Raw genomic sequence first — 24,303 nt, forward strand, 5'->3', positions numbered from 1 at the left:
GCTCCATTTGTAATGCGAACGGTGTAGTCAACTTGGTAGTTAACTGCAACGCACCATACTAATTCTTCTTCTTCTTCTCTTTTATATGCGATAAGCTGATATCGAGGTTAGGGCGCATTTGAATCGGCCGCAATAAATTTGTCCCCTCTTACACGATATCGCAAGAACAAACTTACTTCCCCTTTTATAACTTTGTATCTTTGGTGTAAATTCAAACATATTTCATCACTGAAGGCTGGTCGCACTCTGTTCAGCTGTGGCAATCGACAGAAACGGTTTCTTTGTTATTAAAAATATCAAATCGTGTCGCCAAGTCTCGAGGAAAGAGGCCGCATGGTAGACCTAGGCGTAGATGGGTGTATGTAAAAATGGATCTTCGAAAATAAGGTAGGAATGCAAGGGACAGAGTTGGTCTGCCTCGGGTAGGATTCAGCGGTAACTGAAGATGGCTATCTTCTGGGTTGTTGCGCCGTGTAGTCTGGTAGAAGTTTACCGACGTTTCAGAGGTCCCTGCTGCCTCCATCATCGGGGCGATCGCCATCTTCAGACTCACCGGTGTGAAAACCTCAATTCCTACAGCGGTGAACTGTTGTGGACTCTCCAATAAATTTTGGGCGTAGGGAATTTTGTGACCGGCTGAGTGACTGTAGGCGGTTTAAATGATACCACTGCACGGTTTAGGTTTTGTGTTGCCTTGAGGCTTTATCACTGCAGCTCATGTTTTGAGAGGTCCGAGTTTCGATTATCGTCCTGAAAGTCGGCAGTAGCCTTACTGGCTGAGGTGTTTTGTAATTTGTCTCGTTTGTTGCGTTATAGATGTGTAGAACGCGTTACAACCCAAAAGGTCACAATTGTTATCGCCGTAAGAGACTCAGATCTCAAATTATGGGTCTGATTTAGCTAAACGCCATTCTTCCGCTAATATCTGTTGAAGCCTTCTGCCTTCATTTCCCCCAATTACGTGTCATCTGTGACTACTCGTTACAGGAACAAACAGCCAAGCAGGAACTGTTGTACGATTTCACTAACATAACTTGACAGCCATACGTTAAGGGGCGCATTCATTCCATTATATACATTTTACACCATTCCGTAAATGTATTGTTATTGATGTGTCATTTCATGTGTTATGCACTAACAGTAAACTTTCATTTGTTTTTCAAGGTTTAATTCATTAATAATGGAATCAAGTTATTTGTTATTTACTCTCAACCAATGAAATATTGTAGTTTTAAGTTTGACATAGTAAATTTAATCCATTCTCATGAATTTTGCAATGTTAATGCCGTTAGCACAAGAGTAACTGTGAACACTAAGTAGTGAGGTGTTAAGGCTGATTTTCACATAGCCTAATTACATAATAATCTATTGAATATACATTTCTCTATTTTTAATAGCCAGTGTATTGCAGTCTGGTTACTATGAACTTTGGTTTCAGCTGATGGCATACCAATTTGCCAGAGGTTTAATTATTCGTAAGTTATGCTTTATATCTTTCGATCGTGCTTTCAGTACCGACCCTGAATATTTTCATTAGCCTATTCACGTTCCAGATCCAAAAGGTCGTCTGCATTTACAAACGGAACGACGGGTATTTATTTATAGTTACCAGAATTAACATTTCAAGGTATCAGTTTATCACTTTGGTGCCACTGTTCCAACATTTGTGATTTTAAATTCTGTAAGTTTTTTAGTTTCTCTCTGATCTGTTGCTCTTATTGCTGGAACTTTTGCGCTGTCCTCTTCCTTTTCTTCCGGTTTCCGCCGTTTCAGCAATTACCCCTTTCTCCTGTTCCTTAACTATCAACCATTAGTGTCATAAATTCTTACCAGAACTATTTTATGAACTTGCATTTACTACAGGACTTTATTGGATCTGCAGTGCCGTCTCTATACGATCTACTGTACACGAACGACGAAAGGAATTTTTTCAACATTTTCTCTTCACTGATAGTTGATATTCGAGAAGACAGATGGCGTTACATCTTAAATACCGACCTATATTTGTGAACATAATGAGTGCCAATGCTTCGTTATTTCGACATGAAGAAGTGTTCTCTGGAACGAATTCCTCCATGGGTGTTCTCAAGCATTGCCTTGTCTTTTTGATGTATGGTCTCTCTTGTGTCTCACTACCTGAGAAATGGATCTGCAGCCGCCTCTTGTCTGGAATCCGAAACACTTTACAGCTTCCGTCCTGTTATAAATTCTCCAGCAACTCTCAGACGGTCCCTAGTTGGTTTAGGTATGTGTCAATGTAAAAAGCTGAGATTCATAAAAGTGTGGGATTTCTTGACCAGCTGACGGTTTGTCAGATGTTCGAGATACCTTATATTACATCTTCAATTTGAAGAGGGAGGCGATACGTTTCTCCTAGACGTTGGTAACCATCTACAAGACCGCATTTATAATGGTGAAGTGTGGTATTTCTTTACTGTACGGACTGAATTCTTAAGTATTATTTAGGCGAGCTTCGGCTCCAAAGGGTTAGAACGGTGATAAGGTGTTGTTTTACGTATCATTTGGGTTTCCGTTTGTTTTTTAAATCGATATGAAAATTGTTTCTCTCATTCTAAGGAAGTGGCATATGTGAGGGTGGTTTATTATGGGAAGTCGAAATTATTTCCACCCAAGAGATAGGGCATAACATTAACTTTACTCTTCCCAAAATTTCAGGGAGTAGATGGTTGAAGAATATGGCACGCATGGATGAGCTGAAGAAATGCAAAATTTCAGTCAGAACTTCTGAAGGGAAGACAACACATATGTGACTAAGGGGAAGGTGGGAGGAAATAATGCCAAATAAATGAGGTTTTAGAATGTGACTGCATTTATCTGACTCATGATTGTGTCCAGAAGTTGCTCTTGTGAACACGGTGGTGAACCTACGGGTTTCATAAAACCGGTAAATTTATTGGCTAACTGAGCGACTATTAGTTTCTCGAGAAAAACTCTGGTCCGCTGGGTTGGATTTTCCACGGTGATAACTTTACATACGGTGTCTTATTCATTTTTTGGTGGAATCAAGAACCGCCAGTCAGTCTTGAAAAATCCTGATTTAAGATGCTTGTATTGATGATCCCAGGGACGCCATTGCTGAAATATTCTAGTCTCTAGCAGGTACTGGAACCAATCTGGACGATTCCCGATGACGTCATCAGCGCTATCTTTCAAAGCCCGTCTTATCCGACACGCACTGCAGCCCACTGGACTACGTGGAGTTACCAGACAAGTAAGCAATCATTCTGATTGTTGCCCGTTTTCATCGTGTTGAATCTTCATTCAGCGAAACAAATTAGTCACAAGTTTCGTTACGCTGCTTCAGAGCGCTCGTCCTCTGCCCCCAACTGTGCTTTGGTACGCAGTGAGTATTACCATAGGCCGGGACGAAGAACCGTCTATATCCGTTGAAATGCATGAAATGAAACAAGTACTCAGGGGTGACAAATTCGTGACTTGGGCAACCACTTTCTTCAAAAGTTCCGGTGAAGATATTTCCTTCAAGAATTTAAGATATAACCCGAAGGTTTATTACCGTGGTCACAGAAGCCCGGCCCCATTCCGAGCCATTTCAAACCTTCATACCGTATTTCTGTAGGTTTTAATGGTATTATCCTCCACCTACGCACAAATAGTATCTTTCCTTGAGACTTCCCAGTCAAAATGCTGTTGGCATATCTCATCTTCCTATGCATTACTCATGTCCCGCACACATCATCATTCTTAATTTAGATAATCACCTTTTCATACTTGAAGATCTTCGTACGTAACATTCTCATTCTCTTATAACGCCCAATCTCTTAGAATTTTGTTTTTAGACGCAATGAATCTGTGTTCCTCCTTCCTTGTGAAGGACGTAGTTTCGCACCGATACGAAGTAACACAGCAGTTATTTCCTTGTTTGTTTCTTAGTTTATCGACCTTGTATTATCGAATGGAAATATGATTATGCACTGGTAATGGTGTGGAAGGGAGTGGGCTTGACCTGTTTAAAATACCATGCCATAATTTTGTGACAGAAGACCACGAGAAACTTCTGTCAGGTAGCCGGTCACTAGGAAGAGATTCGATCTAGGTATCTCCCGAATACAATGCAGGAATTTTATTCCTCGTGAAGGCGATAATCATTTCTACGAGACTACACGGCCCAACATCTCAGAAGACTCTCATCTTCATAAGCTAAATTGTTTTCTCGTAGTTTTTGCTGCTACACGAGGGATCACATTTCATGCTAATGGCTCACTTCTGTGCTTTTTAGAATAAGAAGATTACTGCTCGTCTCTTCACATACATAGGAAAGCCGAGAACTTTGTAGTGATTAACTCAAATGCCGTCTTTCCCCTTTTCAGATTCGAGTAATGAAATATTAAAAGACTTCTCCTAATGCTCTTACAGAAGGGTGTTTGCTTTGCTGATCATAAATGCGTGTGGCAAAATCTGATTTTCTTCGGAGTATGCTGCATCACATGAATCATGTTCAAGGACAGGTTCATATATTCTGCATCCTGATTTGATGTTCTGAGGGTTTAAATTTAGGTTTGCAGGCGCATACTTTGCAATGGCGAGCGTAATATTAAGTGTAGATGTAGTAAGTAGAGTTGTCGATCGGTTTGTACTGGACTCATAAACATATATTTATTTCATTAGATCAATCACATCTGAAACGTTGATAAACGTTTCCACCAGACCAGAAAAGTCTCCAGTCCTTATACTCCAGGAAACTCCATGGGGAAAATCCCTCTAGAGAATCTGATGGTTCCAGCTAGTCAGGAAATGTCTCGCCTGTTAGCTTCTAGGACAAGAACTAGAGCTAGACGAACTCAGTCTGCACGCTTTCAACTACTTCTTTCCCGACGTTTCGGAAATTATCTGCGTTACCATCCTCAGAGCTAGTACTGGCGATTTACTGAAAGTTAGTATTGTAATAATATTTGCGTTATTCTTTAAACAAGACTTCCTAGTAAGAAATGATTTGATACGAGAGCGGTTAGGAGAATAACATGCAACGACATGCCAAGTTCGTGAGGATTTAAACACAATTAGATTCTGTGTGGTCCATTTTCGGGCCTGTAGGATGACAGGGATGCATTTTGGATTCTGTAACACGAAGGAGTTAAAATTGTTACCATTTATCAAACTCCTTAAGCCTATACACGCAGGCAAATTTAAGACATGAAATCATGAGAACCGTATTACACCCCACTGTCCTCCTTTTGCAGTAAAGGAATTTCCTAAATCAGAGTTTCTAATCTGTCGGAATCTCTAAATGTGTATCGCTTTCCTTCTACCCTATTACCACGGCTGCAATACTGGGGATTATTAATACTTTTTGTAGTGACCCTATGTGTCGTGGCCTTCATACTGAGTTAATTCTGTGTACGTGTTGAAAAATTATGATTTTATATACACATGTTAACCTTTACCAAAGTACTGTTAAATAGAAATAAAATTTAACAACTAGTTTAATTTATTGTTAACACAGCCATTGTATCATTATTTGTACGATAGTTTGAACAAACTAAACGACAGAGCAAATTATTGTGACCCTGATGAGTTTAATATTTACATCAAATTCCACTTCAAATGTATATTAAAGATAGTTAAGTTTATAGATGTATGAACTCATCTGTGTGAACTTACTTGTCTTTTTACGTGTTGCTTGAGTTTGTTTAAGTTACATGGGAAAGACGGTTCTGAGTTGCGATTCTCGGTATGTACAGCGGAGCGGTCGGTCTTTGTAACTTTGTATGCGTTTCTGTCCGCTATATTTGTTTTCAGGCTGTTCTCATTTGTTTTTATATAGTAGCTATCTCTTGGCACTTCTTTAAAACACTTCACGTAGTGTTTTACGTGTCTTCCTTATTATTTGTGTCCAAGGAATGTTTTAAAACTATTGTGTCATGTCTGGTAAAAAAAAAATAGGTTCTATGTAAATTTTGGATTCTGTATGTGACAACACACGAGTATTTGTTCGTATTACGTCAGACAAAAGAGAATTGTCAACTTGTTTGCAAATTAATACATTCTGAATTTCGTATTTGTTTTGTGCGTTGCTGTTAAGCTCGGTCTGTTCCGCGTTGTAGGTGAAATGTTGAATGAAGAAGTGTTTTTTACGTGAAGAGGGAAAGTGATTTCAGAATGGAAAGTAAACAAGCAAAATTGTAAAAAAAAAAAAAAAAAAAAAAAATGCATTTACGTCACACAACCAAAAACAGTTTGTAGGAAAAAGATAAAATTAAATTCGCAGCGGTAAACAAACTTTGAAGACAAACATTTGAAACATATGTAGTAGAATAACAGCCGATATTCACAGAAAAAAAATTATATTATAATAAAACAAAATAAAATGCACTTTGGAAAAAATGCTTAGAATAAAAGCAATTGGAATAAAGCGCGGAACAGTGTGTGGGGCAGAAAAATAATTGAAATCGATTATGTGGATTTGATTGTTGAATATGATCTGTAGCAGAAAACAGTTGTACATAGCCACCAACAATGATTTAAAATACTATATACATAACTGAAAACAATATTTAGAAAGGATACAATTGAAATATGCATCTAAAAGCAATTTGTAGAAGAAAATTATTTAAACACCAACATAAATAAGTCCTAGCATAGAAATAATGTAGTACAGCGGAATGTTTCTGATTACATCAAGTGCCAAATAAACGGAAATAAAAATCATGACACAAACAGTCACTATAAAAATGGTTAGCACTCCTAGTTCATATTCGGAGGTCTATGGTTCAAATCTTGGTGTGAATACTAGTTCTCCTAATTGAGGTATTTCGTGGCTTTCCTCAGTCCCTCTAGCTAAATTCTGGAATCTTACCTGAAATTAGGTTGGTGCTACTCTTTCCACATCTTTTCCAGAGCATTTTTCATTAATCACACTGCTGTTTGACGTTGTAGAGTCTGAGCTGATGAAATCCGCGCTAAATAAGCCACAAATAAAAAACATAAATGAAACATCCTGTGAATCTTTGTACTTTAATTGTCACATCTTCTAGTAAAACAAGAGTGGTTTTCGTGGAATCCGCATTAGAACTCGCATTGGTGACTGAAACATTTAGGCTGATCCTAGTTTTTGTGCTTCGCCCCACCAGTCTAACACAGACAAACCAAGGCCCCAGTTTACTTGTGATATCTCGCAGTGAAATTTAAGACTATTCAGATTCACTTTCTGACATCCGTGAATATCAACAAATCGTGCTTTGAGTTCTATGTGTAGCATTCCTGCCACAAGCATTTTTTCGAATCGAATAAGTAGCTATGATCGAACTTCGGATATCGTCCTATATTAAAATGAGGCTGAAAATTATAATAACAAAAATAAGAAAGAGGAGTCGTTCGTAGATGCATCAAATAGAAGAACACTATATGCATATTCTTCTTATTGCCAGTCGAGGTATTTGTCCTGAAGGGACGTTTACTGTGACGTGCATAATGATTTTATTTGTAGTCTTGAAAGAATGTTAATTTGAGCCGCCGATGGCGAAAAGGTGAGGCCATGTTTCATACTTTGTAATCCGCTCCACTTTGTTGGTCGACTTCCAAGTTTCCTTCACCTCCTGTAGCTACTTGTTTGTCTGCTGTGTATTTGTTTCTTGCTTTGGTTTGTCAGCTGCACAGGCAATATACAGTCAGATTGCTGGATGATTGTGAATGGTATGAAAGGAGGTAGTCTGATATTATGTTTCGATTCTGTCCCATAACTTTTTATCGCGGATTTAGCAAAACAACTAAAAACTGACATCTTCGATCTCCTGATCGAAATTCGAACCGTAGATGTCAGGAATTGCAAGTTTCCTTTATCTAACTATTACGTCGTGAAGTTTGGTTTCATCTGTGGGTAGAGTTACGGATTTATCACTTCCCTTTTAAGTGTTTCGCGACTTATATTACCAGGACTTTTATGTTGCAAAGACATTTAGCTTATTAAATTAAATAGGTTTAAGAGTCCAGTATCGGAATTTTGTGTTCAGGTTCCATGTTTTGACGAACTGAGTAACAATCGACTGCCCAAGGAGCATTCTCTACAGTAAAATTAATTAATCAATTAAATAATTAATTGTTTATTACTCAACAACCGAATCACAATATTAATCCTAATCTGTGCGCTTGAAATTTTTCTTTTATTAACACGTTTTAAATAATTTTATTCTGTAAAATATTAGTAAATCTCTCCAATTATGTTTTTACTTATATTTAATTTGTGAAAATGGCGAGTAATAGTGTTCTATCGATGAAGGTGGACATGTCATGGATCTTATATTATAATGGACCTCTGCCTTCACCTGTAGCATTTTCTCTCTCGATCATTAATAATTATTTGAGTGTATCTGATGTGACGCCACGTGACGTGGTGACGTGATTGGATTCTGGAAGATAATAAAATGTCGTAAAATATTCAAACAAATGAAATAATTTACAGAATATTAGTATAAATGTTTATAGTCTTTCAGCATGGCAATGAACTCCTTGCTTTTATGTTACTAATCTTAATATTTTTCCCAAAACGAAACATTAAAATATGAAAATGTTTCAGCGTATTATTAATCTTCGCAATAAAAAACCGACTTCTAGGGGCGTGCAAAACACCTTCATAGCTATCCTACAAATACAAAGTTTGTACTTATTTTTGCACCCATAAGGAATTCAGTCATATGCACTGTATCAAGACATTAGAAAATAATAAACGCACTGATTTATTGCCCGTGTTTTTAGAACTAATTACTTTTCAGACTTCGTTTAGAATATGAATAACCACACCTTTAATTGTAATAAAGCAACATATTAAACGTCATCCGTATTTTAATTTGTTTTTTTCTTCTTTGTGAGGTTTTTTCTTTGACATTCCTTTCTTAGCCCTGCTCTTAAAAGGAATTCCTCCGAAGTAGGTATGGAGTGAAGTAGAATTCCTAGTCTGACAGGCGGGTAGTCCTTGAGGTGAAACGAGTCATCGCAAATACTTCGGAAATGTATCATATTCTGGTTTCTTCCAACAGGCTTCACGCATTGTGAATTCCCCACTTCGTTCGTTCCATCTTCCTCTGTTCATCACTGTTCGACCATTTAACTCTTCAAAGCACAGTGGCAACTTGTATGTACCACGTATTTTTAAAAAATGCATTAACTCTACCTACACAGATCTCTTGCATTTATGAGGTTCTTAGGATTCTTAGAATAGCAGTAACAGTTCCTCTCACAGTATTAAGCAGTTTATCTTTGAAATTGAGACGCATTGTTTTCTTTGTGGCGGGAACTGCATTTTTAAATGCTATTTAGGTGTTTCGTGTTTTTGTGTAGACTTCCAATAATCAAAATCCGTTTTAGTAGTTGGAGACACGACTACTGTTGTATGCGTTCTCTTTGTGCAATTTGTGCAAAAAAATCGCGTAGTAAATTAGTGAACGAAGAATCGATATGTCATAAACTGTAGTGTAATTCCGTTATTACTTTCTGCATGCTTGTAGGAAACTGGTAACTGACGTTTGGATCGTTTTCTACATCTGAATTACACACAATTCATAGCAAATTGCCTCCAGCCCTTGCTGAACATGACCACTAGAAGTTCTTTAACACCGTTCATATAATTCTTGCTCTTTACGACCAGAGTGAAGATAGTTTCGTCGTTCTGAAGCTTTACAGCGAAGGTATTATCCGACTTCTCAATCAACTAATGTTAAAACTGCAAAGTTATCTAGTGCCTTGTAATATTAAAAAGAGAACAAAACCAAGATTTGTAGGAATGTTTAAAACTCGTTGCATTTCATAAAGTTTATTTACCAACGACCATGTTTTAGTTTCCACCCAATCGTAAGAAGTCGAGAATAAATAATTCCTGCTTTTTATTGCTAAGTTGTTTTACTTCTAGCGAAGGTTTACGGTCTTTTTAAACATAACTGCAGTGCTAGTGTATTGCAGATGTTGCAGACTTCGTATTCTTTGGCGCCTCATCCTGAAGCTAAACGCAAATATCTCCTGTTATTCTGTTCATCTCTTCCACGGCGTTTTGAAGTAAAGGTTTACTCTGTTCATTGCTTAGGGATCAAATGTGCGTATCTGGTAAGCATAATTGTGTGCACATACTTTTAAACACTGAACTAATTTTGGCCAAATTATTTTCTAACAACTCAACGGATTTTCATGAAACTTGGTGTGAAAATTGTTCCAAAACAGGCCATTATATCTTGGTACATTATAATTTTATGTCATAAATAACTCGGTTCTTAAAGTGGCTGCCTGCGGGTTGGGTGTAAGGCGTTACATTTCCGGAATCGGTGAAGATCTTCTTTTCTTCACCAGATCCGGTTCGATGCTCGGCTGACTCAGTTTGTACTGGAGACTCTTCCGAGGGATTAGTGCGGCCGAGTCTGGAAGCTGTCACTCACCTCCTCCCAGTGCCGTAGTTGAGAATACATGGAGCTTTACCTCCACTCAGACCATACCTCATGTTCCTTAGTCACAGGGACGTCTTTACCTTTAATGTGATTCATTTCTGACAGCTGCAATAGCCCTGACTAAACAGCACATTTTCACAACTTCAGTCTGAAATTTTGGGTTTCATCTCGGACCCAGCACTTAGCTTATCGATTCCTGAATAAACATACTTTAGTTTTTAGTTAAATCACTACAGGAAAACGAAACGTCTTACCTGCCCTGCCTTCTGTCCAGTCTTTCCACACGAATGATAAAGAAACTACAGAATGTAGTCGGTCTCGAGTTATAACCCTCCTCCTCTCAGAATAAAATTATGTTTGCTAACCAAGACACTGCAGTTGTCTGTACGTGGCATGAAGCTGTGCGGTTTTGAAAACACATTTTTTTTCACGTATGCAAAGTTTGTATCATAAATCACAGATGGACTAGAACGTTGTCTAGCGCAGTCATGCGCATCTGGTTTCAAACACAGAAACGTACTTTGAAAACTTCTACGGAGCTCAAAGCCTACTCAGACGAATCCAGGTTCTTCAGAAATACAAGGAATGTTTGCATTTCCTTTACCGTTTCAGGTGGTTGGCTTAGAGCAAAGATCTTTAAACACTCCATACCCAAGTATCGTCTTAGCCACCTTAATGCTTCATTTAAAGAGACCTTTTTTGTTTTGAAAATATTTCCATGGTTACGTATATTTTATTATTTAAAAGCCACAAATACGTAACTATAGTTATTTGAGAGTAGGCGGAAAATATTTATTTCACTGTTTATTTTATATACCAAATAAATCTAAACCAGATACGCCCCGTGCGTATCACGGAAGGAGTTAAATGTAAAACTTACTTCTTCTTAAGCGTTTATCTTTCCATCTGCTCTTTTCTGCCACGAAGTCTTCTGAATGTGTAATTGTCTCCATCCAAATATTCTCAACACCCTGTTTTAAAACATCCTGAGCCTGTGTTTTTCTCTTATAGTGATACACCTCATTTACACTCATAAAACAACAGGTGGAACTCATGTACATTTTAATCTTGATGTACACAGCAAAAAGGCGGGAAGATTCCTTGTCGAAAATTTTCTCTTTGTTTTATTCTTCAAGTTTTCAGTTACAAATTTGTCAGCTGTTTCCCATCCTTGTTATCAGGTGTGGAGGAAATGAATTTGCATCAGGTAACTTATGAATAACAGCGTCATTTATGTGTAAGAGGAGGGTGGTTTAAGAATCATTTATGTAAGTGTTCGTGATATTCTGAAAGCAGGTTTGCTGAGAGTGCAGTTCGTCAGTGACCGTTGTCTGTGTCCTTCAGACTTTCGGGAAAGAGTGTTAATGTCCCCGGCAATTGCGGCTTCTGAGCATTCAGATTTTAATCGTTTGAGAAAATTGAACCAGGTCTGAAGTACAGTATCAGCAGGAAGTAAGTAAGTAAGTGATCGCCTCCACGCCTCTGCTTTGCCGTCGGCAAAAAAACCATCCAGTACTCATAGTGCATGAATCGTAAAACGTAAAAGTATTATGAATGCGCCAAAGCTCCGCGCCATCTGAGGCGAAGTGGAGGAATGCTCCACGCATTCTTCACTTTTGCTATGGACGAGTTGCTAGCTTCGCACCCTGGCCGTCCAGGAAATACCCTCTCTGCTTCCCCCCCCCCCCCAATACTGAACGCAGGCGTGGGCGTATTGGCGAAGGGAATCGATCCTGTCCCTGCCTCGGATCGAACTCTGGTCTTCCTGTCGCTTGTCAGTAATTTTATTTAAAGACTTTCTTGGTTAGTTACTGAAAATGAGGGTGAGCCTTATGAAGTCATTAACGTCTTCCTCCACCGACAACGTGAGTGAACGTCAGAGAGCTCGGTGTCACATGGCTGGCAACCAGACTGCCCACCCACTTGGATCTCATAGGTTTTAAATTAGAAATGCAGCTTCTAACCTAAATGACACAGCGGTTTGCTACAATCTCAAGATGTAACACATTTCTTCTGCCTTTCAAGAAGACCGCTTTTGTGTCTGTGCAGCAGTAACGAGCAGGTGCTACATGGGAGATTTACTGACGAAATTACCACCCCTCCCCCCACCGCGTTTTGTGTTGGGTGGCCCAGAACAGGAGGAGGGGGAGAGAGGGAGAGAGAGCTTAAATTTGATTTGAACTCTATAATTTCTGTCTTGTAGCATTGCTCCTACCGCCTGAAATTTAGGCTATTAGCCTCACGTCTGTGCCTGAGAAATTCTCGAATCTGGACGGCGCTGAAAGTTAAATTTGATTTTGGGGACCAGTGACGATACTGGAAATGACAGCAATGAGGTAACACTTTTATCTCGGGGTATATAAAATGCTTAGAACAGATACTTACTCAGTTGCAAGCAAATATATATGCGTCTCAGCATGAAAGTGTCTGTTACCTGTGTACCATCGTCTGTATCTCTGCTTGTAATTACAAGCGGAATAGATTCATCTGGCTCATATTATGGACCAGTGGTGGGGTCGTGTGAACACGATGATGAACCTTCGTGTTCCACGAATGGAGTGGAATTTCTTGACAGTCTGAGCGATTTCCGTCCTCTCAATGACGCTGCTCAGTGGACTTCGGTTATTTTTAATTCGCCATTCTTACGTTTGTATTTACTTATCCAATCTAAGTTATGCTAGCCTGTTAACTTTGTTCCGACGTCAATCATCTCCGTCTCATCCTTCATAAATTTACCCTTCCTTCCTATTATATTCAGTCCATTATTTTAAACGTTCAGCCTATGTTTAACTGTGATATAATATTTATTTATTTGTAACGTACTGACTTGTCAGTAGCTGCTTCTGATAAATACTAGATAATAAGGTAATAAGAAGGAAATAAGGTGAGCATTTTATGTTGCTTATAGATTTCCATGACTTATCTACGAGATAATGTCCATAATAAACGAAAGCGAATTTCGTGGCCATAAGTATGGGCCGGGATGTCTCACGTGGCTGGATTCGGACTGAACGGCTGGAATTCGCTTCCCGGAAGGTGAAGGATTTTTCCATTCGCCATCACAGACCGTCTTTGCGTTTGTGTCTGTCAGAACTTCAGTGTTCTCTTGTGTCATATTGGCCAGACTTACCCCAAGGTAACGGTCTCGCCGCTGTAAGCCTGGCGTGGGAGCCGGGTACAGCAGGTGGCAGGCAGACTGACCTCTTCCTTCCCTGACGGGTAACAACACATCACGCGCACTTCTTGCGGGAACTGACTTCTCTCAAGTTAAGTAATGGATCTACAGCTGTTGTCTCATTACCCTGCCCCTATATGCATAATGTGCGTTGTGAACTAACTAGCTCTGTGGTATTGGAAAACAGCTAACACACTTTTCTGTTTTATTCCACAGCAGCCAACCCTAAATCAAGAAAATTATGTCAGTTCACGTAGTCTCATTTCTGTTCTTTCCTCTAAACACGGTAATGACCCTTCTGACTCTTAAAATGTATTTCTTGACTTAGTGAAGTGACAGTCAACTTTGAATGAACACTACACTGTTAGTTCAGTTAAGCCTTAATGCCTTAAGATGCTAGTCGTGGAGTCGTTGGTAGATTAGTATTTTTATCAGTCTGCTACTGCATTTTATTTATTAATCAGTCGAATTTAATGTGTAAGTAAAACGCATTTGAGAGAAAGGTCTGTGAGATTTAGGTACCCATTTATTGCACTTGTGTCACTCTTCCACTCAACTCATAAATAATCAAATTCAGCGCCGTGCTTTCTGAAGAATAACCAATGCTCGTACTTATTTATTTCCTGTGCCTGTTTATCATTGTCCTTTTTTTCCGCAAGCTAGTAATTCCAAGCCTGTTGAATGTTTAAAGACTGGAATACGCTCTTAATAAACACTTTAATTAAGTCAGACAGGGATGTACCTACATTGCTGCATTTTTAAACACTTTTGAAGATTAGGTTTTAAAAGATTCCCCTACTCTACATTTCGTTTCCGTTTTCATTCATTCTCTATTGTAATCAGTGTAGGCTTTACGTAACAGGGATATTCTCCCATCTGAAATATTTTATGGAACGAGATTTGAATTAAGGTGCAGGGGTTGCTGTAATTAAAGATGAGCGCTTCCAAAAAAGTGAAGGTGCTACCAACTTAACAATCTCCCATTTATTTCCCGCCAAACAACGAAGGGATAGTTCATTAATGCAGTGTGGAACGAGAGATTTAAGTTCTGCTTCCAGGCTTCTCTTTTATATGAGAAAAAAGTTTAAAATTGAATTTCGTTGTAAAAATTGATGTGGGGGGTCCGCAGTGGCCGCGCGGTCTGAGGCGCGGACCTTGTGCTGCTTGGTCACTGGGACCGTGGGTTCGAATCCCACTCAACCCATGGATGTTTGCCCGCGTTTTTCTGTGTTGTGCTGTCCTGTGTACAGGTAGAGGCCTCGCGACGGGCCGATCCCTCGTCCAAGGAGTCTTACCGAATGTCTATAGATCGAAGCCAACGAAAAGTTGGCACCCGCAGTGCTCAGGCACTTGAAGAACGGGTCGTTCCCAGTATCCAGTAAATTGATGTGACTTCTATCTGCCTTCTTTCTTTACGTTTGACGCCTATATCAGTTTCTGGACTTTAAGATGACGTACTGAGTTTGGACGACACTTCAGTAATCGGTGTTTTAATTTCTTTCTAAACATATTTATCATATGTAAGATTTGAGGTTTTCACGGCGGTGAGTATCTGTCTTCTGGGTTGTTGCGCTGTGTAGTCTGGTCGATGTTTACCAACGTTCCATCGCCCTGATGACGGAGGCAGTATGACCTCTGATACGTTGGTTAACATCGACCAGACTACACGGCCCAACAACCCAGAAGACAGAAATCTTCATACTCATCGCCCTGATGACGGAGGCAGTATGACCTCTGAAACGTTGGTTAACATCGACCAGACTACACAGCGCAATAACCCAGAAGACAGAAATCTTCATACTCATCGCCCTGATGACGGAGGCAGTATGACCTCTGAAACGTTGGTTAACATCGACCAGACTACACAGCGCAACAACCCAGAAGACGGAAATCTTCATACTCATCGCCCTGATGACGGAGGCAGTATGACCTCTGAAACGTTGGTTAACATCGACCAGACTACACAGCGCAACAACCCAGAAGACAGAAATCTTCATACTCATCGCCCTGATGACGGAGGCAGTATGACCTCTGAAACGTTGGTTAACATCGACCAGACTACACAGCGCAACAACCCAGAAGACAGAAATCTTCATCGCCCTGATGACGGAGGCAGTATGACCTCTGAAACGTTGGTAAACATCGACCAGACACCACAGCGCAACAACCCAGAAGACAGAAATCTTCATATTTATCTTAGTTCAAATTTTGTTGTTAGCCCCTGTAATCTCAGAGTCCACGTTTTGAATACAGAGTGATTCAAAGTTCTAGTATAATACTTAAGGAGATTATCTGGGAGATCATTTGGAGCAAAAAATGTAGATAAATAGTATTTTTCAGATTGGTCACCGTTTCCACAGTTGACGTAACTACGTCATTTTGGTTATTCGATGGGGGCTGTGCTCCGAGAGTTCTGACGGTTTTCTACCACGAGAACAGAAAAGTACTCGAAAAGAAGTACTCTTAAATGGCTGCTAAAACGCTACAAAGGGCATAATTTCCTCTTTGTTTCATTTATTGCAAAGAAGGGAACACAGTGACATGTTGTGTCAAAACGAATTGTTCCCACTTCGTAAAAATCTACTGTCACGATAATAAACGCGACATCAGCGTATAAACGGCGAATTGACAAACCTGTGTACATTTATGCTCCAAATGATCTTTCCAGCTACCTCCTTAAGTATTGCACTGCAACCACTGTCTGTAGGCAGCTCTGCTTGAAGGCCTGTAATACTCCATGGTGCAGTATCTCGCAGTCTGAACGAAGTATATAGTTTAAAGATCATTTAACAAGTAAGTTTTGAAATACTGAAAACTCGCAACCCTGCAGACGTTTTCATTTCTTTGTTTAGAACTTCTTTTGTTGGCGAAATAATAAAAACTACCTAGAGGCCGACCAGCGCGAGAACGCCGGAAGACCCATTAGCTACACGAACTTCCTGTGTCATGTCTCTGGGATACAACAGATGGGGTTAAGGAGGCAGTGACATTATAGTATGAGTTTCACTTTTTGATATTTCCTTTGCTTCTCGGCTGCAAAACCTGAACTTTCGGTCGCTTGCAGTGCCTGCTTGCCTTTGCGTGATACACACATCACCAGGAAAAGTGTGACTCACATGTTAGTGCGTTTCTGTAACACATATTTGCACATACTTATTCGAGAATCTTCATTGGCATAAGCGTATCAGTTGGTAATTTTTTTCTCAAGAAAGTCCGGAAGAATGGGAGATGTTCTTCGTTATTTTCTTATTGTCACGTTGCTTTTAAATTTAAAAATGTCTTCTCCGTGATTATGTAGGCAGCACGCACCTCTGGAACGTCGGTGAACTTCCACCAGATTACACGTCGCAACTTCCCACAAACAGAAACATCTTATATTTTCAGACGTGAGAACCTGAAACTCACCACTTTTCTGGACGTTAAACCAGACATGGCTGCCGCGCGAAATCTTCATTTTCCTTTCTGTTTGGTGGCGATAACTAATGGTCCATTGGAAGTAGGTATGTGAAACTGATTGCATAAATACATTGTGAACGGTCATGCGCATGCTCTGGGTTTGAAAGTATTCACGGTTTAAGCCTTTATGAAATGAAAGGAGCCCACCTTTAAGAAACAGATGCGTGAACGCCATTTGAAGCCTCAACTTTGTATGGATGTGCATGATATGTTTGCAGTACTATAGGCTGGTTCGTCTTCCGCGTACATTCCATTACGCGGAAGAGATCACGCCATTTTGTTCACGATTGTCTGTGTTGTGAGGTAATTTTCTTGCATTGCAACACGGTGCATGATAAACACATTCACAACAAGGTTGAGAAGAAGGTTTGAATAACAAGTAGCTTGCTTCACTGTACAGTTTGCAGTGCTCGATGATGTGAGGGTTTTAGAAACGGATTTACATTCTCTCTGCGTGAATTTCCAATTACAAAATAATTAACTTGTATCACGCCGTTACGTTATATGTGTATAGATTACTGAGTTACATCTTGCAACACAAGTTGCTGTAATAAAAACACATCAGTGTCGAAGGTTTCGTCGTCTACATATAAGACGACAGCTTTCTGTCCTCACTTCCTTCCTGGTTTGTCGTTCGCATTCTTCCACTCGACTGTAGGTAAACTGAATAGTCGATGCATCGTAACAAATACTGATTAAAGGAACATATATTTAATTTTCTTCTAGATAATTTCGTGTCTTCTGAAAATTTTCTGAATTTCAAACAGTGAAGTCATTTTTTGAGCACCTGGTAGCACGAGAAAAGACGTGGCTGCTGCGGTGGGCGATGGAAGTTGCCTCCCGGTTACAGTAAGTGTAGCGATCGTTACACATGCTGTGGTTTATTATTTGTTTCTGATTCCTTCTGCTGGTGTCATGTCTTCATTATTTGTCCCTCACATGAAGTTCAACTGCAGACATTTCAGGGAAGAATGTCTCCAGCAGGATTGTTAGGTAGGTGTATTTGTTTGTCTCATACATACAGACTTAAATTTGGATATCTAGTCTGGTACAACTTTACCGACGTCTCAGAGGTCCTTGCTGCCAGACTACACGGCGCGACAACCCATCAGACAGCCATCGTTTTTATATCTCATGCGCCCGTTTCCTATTCGTTTGATTCTCAAATCTGAGGTGTGAAATAATAACGATAAATTGTAGAAAATGTCCCCACCCATTAAAGAGCCTCCCACTGGGAGAAGTCATGTCTCGTATCCATGTTCTTCCTACACGGTTATTTAAATCTCGAGGTACACAGCGATTTGGCGACGACTTGTTTGTCAGGGTGGGAGTCGTCATGAAGCATAGGAGTACTCATTTGTAACAGAGTAAGTTCAGAGGCCGCAGTAGCCGAGAGACCAAACGGAGGTTTCGGCGCTGCATCAGACAGCAGGTTAGGGTCGTGTAGTTTTACTGCCCTATTATTCGTATTCGTTAAGCACCCTGTCCGATTCATGGGCGAGGTAATATTTGGATCGTTTACCTCAATGTCTCCAGATGAATTCAAGTTTGTTGTCTTCAGATAGACCATGGGCGATTCCTATTAAATCCTTATATCCGCCTTTCATGGTCGTCAGTTTATCTCATGCTGTGCGTAACCTTCGCGTTTGAAACACCGTCACTAAATATCTTGAGAATCAAGTGACGGCACATCAACTCAACAAGACTTATTAGTTGATACATCGTCGATACATAACAGAATAACGAATCTGACAAAGCCAATTTTAATTTACTTCTTATTCTGTTAGGCCCTGGTTGTCTTATTGCCTTGGACGGTTTTTCTACAAAGTTTCGCTCAAAGTGCGTGACAAGTGGATCTTGTACACCTAAGTAGCTGGCTGGTGTTATATTCCAGGGCTACAAACGCAAGAATGAGAAGCATATAATCACGATTATAATAATTAATAACCAATTCTGAGCCGGTCATGTAGCTGAAAATCCGTCGAAATGTCCAATAGCACGGCGCCATATTAAGACTCATCACCTGTATTTAGAGGAACACCAGTCTGTTCAGCTGGGAGCAGTCCTTGAGTCGCTAAAGCAAAGTTCAAACCTGCAAGCGTACGGTAATAATAACACTTTGTTTGCGGTAAACGCATGATAAGATTTGTAAATAAATTATTGTAATTTTTGTATTCGTGGGTTGAAGTATTTCTCAAACACGGGAAGTTTGTTGCAAGGAGATTGAACAGGAGCTCGGCATATTTGAATTGTTAAGTCGTTTTTTGTAACTGCTGTACTGACAACTATTTGGCTGCTATTAGAACCTGAAAATTTAACACCACTAATACCAAATTCACCATTAGAGGAAAGCGTTAGCCTCTGAAGTCTAATCCACAGATTCATATTTTGGACATGGATACAGCTGATTATTCTTATATCGGAATTACACAACAAAATAATTAGATTCCGTCAAGGGTTTGAAAATGTATTTGCTTAGTACCATGCCATGATTAGAGGGCAGTTTTTGGACTCATCAGTCCATACTCCCCTTCTTCATTTTTAAATGTTAAGGACAATATATACGTTGTATTTCCGATAATGCTATCGATGAAATGAAACATATTATGCCAAACGTGTAGTGTTTTTGTGATACGGTGTAATTAATTTTACCTTCGCTAATATTTCAAAGCATCCCGTCGAAATTAAATTCTGTAGAAGCTAATTTTAATATAATCCAATAAAAAAACTGAACCTTTGCTTCAGACTTTTTACGAATGCCAATAATATTGCAAACACACTTCGTTTAACAGAGACTAATAAATCCTACAGAACTTGGCTCACAGCAATACTAAAAATGGCTTCTGTTGGCTAGAAATAAAGACATATATCAGGAGTTTTAAGGCCCATTTGTATGACTAGAAGACTAATCGAATGCAGATACACTGTAAATCCGCCCCGATATGGAATATCCTTAGGGACAAATAAAACGTCGTAGATTCATGCACAGTGTTTATGGTTTGACGCAGGAATACGAATATAGCTTTGTTTTCATTCTTTTATGTTTGTTACGTAATACCACCATAACCACGTTTGGGAGCCCCAAGCCTTACCGGCAATCCTGCGCAGAGTTATAATTTTCCTTTCCAGAAATTGTAGTTGAAAAAACGAAACCATCTGCCCATGCCAGTGCAATTATTGTCCTAACCTGCAGCCATCTACATTTCTTCACCCAAATCATTATATGAAAGTACCGCAGCGCTGCCAAATTGTGAATATGCTTTTATGATTGTAAAGGAGAAAGGCGGATAACAGTGAGGAAAAAAAAATGTTTACTTGTAATAGTTACACGGTGATTCGTGGCATTTAGACCCTAATATACTTCAGTTAAATTTAATACAGCTTAAAACAATATGTTACTGAGATTTAATATTATTACATCGGTATGTCACAGAGTATTGTGGCCTTCAGGCGCAGTGCAAAAGAATTTAAAAGAAAACTCACAGACTATTTCTCTTCGTAGACTGTTTGTATTATCACGTACTGACCATTAAAGTTCTATCTCTTGTCCTACAAATAAACACTTGTTTATGTCCGCATTTGAAATGTACCATAATAGCCCCTTGGTTAATGGTACAGCATCTTTTAACTCCCTTTCCCATTTAAATGGTGTGCGACTCAGTGTTGTTTGACGTCCGTCTTTCGCGTCCGTATCTGGGCAGAAAGAAACGTTATTGGCGGATGTAACAAATTGATGCATGTTCGGAATGGAGTGTTTGATGAACGTAACGTAAAGCGAGACACGATCTTCGTCAAACTGTTAACAGCCAGTCTCGAAGGCACAACGGGGATACGAAGATATTTTCAGCGTCTTTCGTGTTGGATAATAAAAGTCGTCCTATACCGTGAGGTGCAAATATGAAGCTTCTTTTATGTCTTTACTTCTTTTTTTTCTCTCTCCTTATCCTTTCCTTTCTTTTCCTTTCATGTTTATTGCAGTCTCTTTCTTTTCACGGGCCGAGCCCTAATACGTCTTGACACATATTCTCTCTCGGCTGTGTCACTGAGTGCATAAAGTGAGATTTACGTGGCTTTCTTCAGTCCATACCTAGTCAGGTCACTGGCTAAGCCACCACTAACCTTTCAGCACAGAAAACATTTAGTAACATCAAAATGTCCTAGTGACTTCTAGGCCCCTTAGGGCTTCCACTCTGTTCACATATTGGTCTGGCTGGATCATTCGATATCTTGCTGAATATTGATAATATAGTTTTAAGCAGAAAAGTGTTGAGCTAATGAGGGAGATAGTTTTGAGAACACACAAAACAATCTCGGCCCCGAAAACCAGGGGTTTGTGGTTTTCCTCAAAATCTATCGTGTGTTTTCGAGGTTTTCTTTGCCTTTCTGTTGAACTTAAAATGATAAGATGAGGAACGTAAGATGAGACTGTTCCCCCCGTATGAAACGCACGTATCGCTATGTTTTAAAAATATATGACATTACGAGTTTAGATTTGCTAATCTCAGCTGTAATTGTACATAAATATTTGTCGATCTGACAACAGATAGTCCAAGAATTTCTTTTTATAGAGATTTAAAAAAATATGTTCACGCTACTGGCCTGGATCTGATGACTTAAGTAGGTACCGACGAGTATAAATGTATATTGCCGTCTGGAGTACTGTACTGTAGAATAATTGTATTGTTGAAGTTTCCTCACATCGAATAATGTTTCGTATAAAGGTTTTAGATCTTCCAGTGAATGTTACATGACTTATTAAACACGTAGTTTCTGTACGTTATGTCTTTTGTAATAAATATAAAAGTTATAGACCGTTCACGCTTTGGCCTTAAAGTGTCAGAGAGATTTTTACGTCGATTGTGGTTATTTTTAGTGAAATGGCATGCGGAGAAGACAAGAACAAAGACTAAAGACAGATATTTTGGTTGGGTTGTTTTAAGTAATATTATGAAGATAATTGTATAACTCACTCCCTGGTAGCAGAACCCCGCAGGTTCAACAACGACGACACCAAAGCCCGCCACCGGCCACGATCCTGAGTCAAATCCATCCATTTGCCATCCTCGCAGCTCACCTCCCTAAAAACCATCTTGATGTTATCCTCCTATCTCCTTCTTGATCTGACCAGTGGTCATTTTCCAGAAGGATAATTGTATAAGGTATAATAATTTTATGTATTTGTTTGTGTGTATATTATATAACAATCAGTAAACAAATAATTCTATAGGCCTGTGCGTTTTTCTTTCCACAACTCTTAGTCTAGTTTCCCCAAGGAAAAACACGAAAGAAAGTTGAAAAGAAGGGAATATGTAATTGTTTTAAAACACAAGGCGGAGGACTGGATCGTAATTACCGTCCTCTTGCAATTGAGATGGAAATTTGTTGTGTGCGCCCAACCCATAATGAGAGGTGCTTCATGCCACAAAGATGGATCTCAGCAGTAAAATGTAGGCGAATGAACCTGTTTGAGCGTCACTCTTTGCTTTTTTCGTGGGAAACAATCGACTGAAGCGAGAAAATTCACAACAGAACCCGTTACAAAGTGATGCTTTCGTATTGTTCCCTGTTCTTGTCAACAATAAACAACACATAGACGGATATATTCATCGCCCTGATGACGGAGGCAGTATGACCTCTGAAACGTTGGTTAACAACGACCAGACTACACGGCGCCACAACCCAGAAGACGGAAATCTTCATACTCACCGCTGTGAAAACCTCAAATCTTACAACACATAGACGCACTGTCGGATATTATTCTCCTATGCATGCCTATGTCCTTCAGGTGTAAGATATTAACCGCATTTTGTATTCTAGTGTTGGTTCCCTGATGCGTTCAACTTTTACCGCCCAACTTGTCACCCTTATCCTCCTTTGTCACCAGAATCGTACAGTCATTAATCACATAATTGTGATTTGTCATCGGCAGTCACAACATATCCAGACGTTCAGACGTGGGGCACATGTAGGGGGTCCCTTAGGCTGATACGGTTAAACGTATTAAAGGCTGTGCAGACATTCCTAACATCTTTGAATAGACCGTTGGGTTTTAAAACTCGTTAATACTTGCAAGCGATGTGTCAGGCAGACAGGCTCCGTATTTTGAAAGAGGTCGAACTCGAGAGCACAACTTTAGAAAAGTTTTTCGTCTGCCCTAGCGAATACGGACGTGGAAATAAAGCCACAAGAATTCTTAATGAGATCCGCAGATATGTACATAACATTCGTGGTATAAGGAGTCTGATTTTCTTTAAGGAAAGTAGCATGAAAAATAATCTCCCATTCACGCAGAAAGACAGGCATTCAGATCTTACTTTCAAGTTCCATAAAACTCAAACACAAAATTCTTGAATGCGTTCTCAGATAAAGTGCATAGAAATCAATAGTGTACTTTTCATAACAGAGATAGCCCAAAAGTTAAATTGTAATATCTCGGCAGAAATACAGCACTGGGAATTCCTTTCATACATGTTTAGGTAGAGTGAAAATATAACTGGATTATGCACCGTAGATTTTGTAGTTGAAGTATATAGGCGTATTTCCTTTCGAAAACCAGTCCGGAAAATAACCTTACTTTATCACCAGCAGATTACGTCAGTTCGCAGGTATTCCAACAAAGTTTCTTATCATTCAGCCACTTAGATTAAAGTTTCAAGGTGACACTAACATACACACGTAGGACTCGTAGTCTTAAAATATTATTTTCTCGCCAAAGTTACATCTCTGATGAATCTACTTGCAATACAAACAGCAACTTTTCTTCCGTATTGTCTCTCTTCGGTTTACATTAACTAAGAAACTAAAGAAGTGCGTTGTTAAGCAGGACGTATTTTTTTATTATTTTTTAAGGCGACGACCCTTCGAATCCAGATTCTTTGAATTTTTCATTACCTCTGTGTTCTCATATTTATTACATCGACTATCTGTGACCTTTAATGGAAGAATGCACCTTAAAAACGAAATCTAGTTCTTTGCAAGAAATGAGGATTTTAATTAAATAAACCTTCACTAAATAAAGCACGGGCATGTGTAATGTTCGGAATTTCGCTCTGTGTGCGGTATCTGCTGGATCATTGGAATATTCCTGGAATGCCAAGACTAAAACTTTACAGTGTAAGTTTGCGTTTGATGCTGGGACCAGACGCTAACAGACAGGACTAGGGGACCCCTGACCCCTTGAATATTTACCACAGTAACAAGTGAAATAGGATGATGGATTCCTTGTGCTCAGTCCAACTGACTGCCAGACATTAACCCCATCCTTCG

At 39.4% G+C, this 24,303-nt stretch overlaps 1 protein-coding gene and 1 long non-coding RNA gene across 6 annotated transcripts in view; one reads left to right on the forward strand and one right to left on the reverse strand.

The window, feature by feature from the left end:
* Positions 1-24,303, forward strand: part of LOC110835800 (protein prickle) — a 386,112-nt gene that overhangs the window by 261,527 nt on the left and 100,282 nt on the right. The gene's annotated exons all lie outside the window — the stretch shown is intronic.
* LOC110835768 (uncharacterized) lies at positions 5,818-8,000 on the reverse strand. The gene is made up of 3 exons (XR_002545018.2): positions 7,525-8,000; positions 6,836-6,938; positions 5,818-5,904 (listed from the first exon to the last, which is right to left on the reverse strand). It is a non-coding gene; the product is annotated as an uncharacterized LOC110835768 (long non-coding RNA).

Source organism: Zootermopsis nevadensis, unplaced genomic scaffold (assembly GCF_977971745.1).
Source record: "Zootermopsis nevadensis isolate Lab colony 2312 unplaced genomic scaffold, Znev_1.0 Znev_ptg000029l, whole genome shotgun sequence".
NCBI classification, from domain to species: domain Eukaryota; kingdom Metazoa; phylum Arthropoda; class Insecta; order Blattodea; family Termopsidae; genus Zootermopsis; species Zootermopsis nevadensis.